The sequence below is a fragment of the Portunus trituberculatus genome, chromosome 27 (assembly GCF_017591435.1).
Source record: "Portunus trituberculatus isolate SZX2019 chromosome 27, ASM1759143v1, whole genome shotgun sequence".
NCBI classification, from domain to species: Eukaryota; Metazoa; Arthropoda; class Malacostraca; order Decapoda; family Portunidae; genus Portunus; species Portunus trituberculatus.
Genome location: NC_059281.1, coordinates 612,197 through 614,696, shown reverse-complemented (window position 1 = coordinate 614,696; position 2,500 = coordinate 612,197).

The following is a 2,500-nucleotide window of genomic DNA, read 5'->3' as shown; positions in this document are numbered from 1 at the left end:
CTCTCTCCTAACCTAACCTAACACAAATATTCTACATCACTCAAGCAAAAGAGGAGAGAGAGAGAGAGAGAGAGAGAGAGAGAGAGAGAGAGAGAGAGAGAGAGAGAGAGAAGATGATGAAAGACAGGCGTGGTGCGGAGAGGCAGGGAGGGGAAGGTGTGAGTGTGAGGAGAAGATTTGATGTGGCGAGGCTGAGATGAGCTTGATGTGGCGTGAAGGGTGACGGAAGACGAGGGACAGGCGACGATGATGGGGCGGGAAGGGGAGGCAAGGGGCGGGAAGGGGAGAGGAAAGGGGAAGAAGAGGAAAGAGATGAATAGACGGAGGAAGAACAGGAAATGATGTGAATATTGAGTGTAAGGTAAAATTTGAGAGAGAGAGAGAGAGAGAGAGAGAGAGAGAGAGAGAGAGAGAGAGAGAGAGAGAGAGGGTGAGGGTCGCGTGCCAGGAGGACATGCCCGCCACACGCACTTCAAGTAAACACACCTTTGAACACACTAATGGCCGCCCGGGAGCAGGTGAGCGGCTCCTCTCCTCCTGCTGCTGCTGAGGCGGAGGAGAGGAGGAGGAGGAGGAGGAGGAGGAGGAGGAGGAGGAGGAGGAGGAGGAGGAGGAGGAGGAGGAGGAAGAGAGGTTGATAGGACGTCACCCACCGCTGTGTCGTCGTCCTCATGTGGTGAAGGTCGATAAATGATCCTACATATTTCCACGTCCACCACCACCACCACCACCACCACCACTCACCGTTCCTTCACCCCTCAGCTACCTGCCTTCCCTCACCCTCTCCTCATCCTCCCCTCACCCCGCCTCCCACGCCGCCCTGCAAACAGACCTCACACAACACTGCCTAAACCAACACCAACACGCAAACACACCAACACACCAACACACGCCTCATTCATGTCAGCCTCACAGTCCCTCGCCCTCTTCCCCTGGGGCTGCTAGGGAGGACTGAGGGACTGAGGTGAGGCAAGCAATAGCCCTCACCAGCGACCCTTCCCCTGAGAATGGGTCACCTGAAGAGGCAGACAGGTGCGTCGTTCGCCACTGATTAATCACCTGTCCCAAAGCCATCTATGTGACGTCACGAAGCGTTTGATATTCCCGTCACGAGTGAGAGGGAGAGGGAGAGGGAGAGGGTGAGGGTGAGAGAGAGGGAGAGGGAGAGAGAGAGTGAGGGAGTTAAGATTTAAGTTTTGCATAAGTTAGTGAGATGAAGAAGGAAAAGGAAATTGAAAAAAAGAGAAAGAAAAATGAATATATGTTTAAGTGAATTGAATGATGGAAGAGAGAGAGAGAGAGAGAGAGAGAGAGAGAGAGAGAGAGAGAGAGAGAGAGAGAGAGAGAGAGAGAGAGAGAGAGAGAGAGAGAGAAGAGAGAAGAAGAAGGAAACGAACAAGCGTGGATTATGAATTAGCAAATGATGGAAAGAACAGAGTGTGGAAAGATAAAGAATAGACAAGAAAGAAAAAAAAAAAAAAGAACGAGGAAGAGAAACGAGCAATAAAAAAAAAGAGTAGAAAGGAAAAAAAGAAAGAAAAATATCACACGTGCCACTTGATTAAATGGAAAAGTGGAGGAAAGAATTAAAACAGGTGGAGGAAAACAAGGAGACAGAAATAAAAATATGCAAATTAATCCGAGCGAAGCGACAGATATGGACGAAGGAGGAAGAGGAGGAGGAGGAGGAGGAGGAGGAGGAGGAGGAGGAGGAGGAGGAGGAGGAAAAAAAAGTAAGTCACGCTCAAAAAACAAATGGAATTAAGAATAAAAGGTGGAGGAGGAAGAAAAGGTGGAGAAAAAGGAGTGAGTTAAAGAGAGGAACAAGAGAGAGAGAGAGAGAGAGAGAGAGAGAGAGAGAGATAAAGAGAGGAGGAAGGAAGATAGAAGGAAGGAGATAGAAGGAAGTGAAGGGATAAAAATAAAAAGGAGAAAATAAATAGAGATAAGGAGAGAGAAAGAAGGAAAATAAAGGAATGCAAAGAAAGAAAAGAAAGATAGAAAGGCAAAGGAAGAAAAGAAAAGAAGACAAAAGAAGAAAGGAGAATAAAGAAAGAGAAAAGAACAGAATAAAGCAAATGAAGGAAGGAATAGGAGGAAATGGTAAATAAACAAGAGATAAGAAGAAAAAAGAAAGATAAAGAAGAAGAAGAAAGCAAAGGAAGACAAAAGAAGAAAAGATGGATAAAAAAACAGGAGGTAGAGAGAAAAGAAGAAAGATAAGAGAAAGGGAAAGGAAGAAAAGAAAAGAAAAGAGAAAAGAAGAAAAGAAGATGAAGAAAAGGAAACTAACAAAGTAAATGAAGGAAGAGGAGAAAAGAGGAAATAAAAGCAAATGAAGAAGAAGCAAAGATAATAAAAGATTGAAACATAAAGGGAAGAAAGAAGGAAGGAAGAGAAGAGGAGAAGAAAGAGGGAAAAAAAAGAATAGTAAGAGAGGAAAAGAGGAAAAACAAAAGTGAATTGAGGAAAAGGAAGAAACGTAAAGAGAATAAGGAAA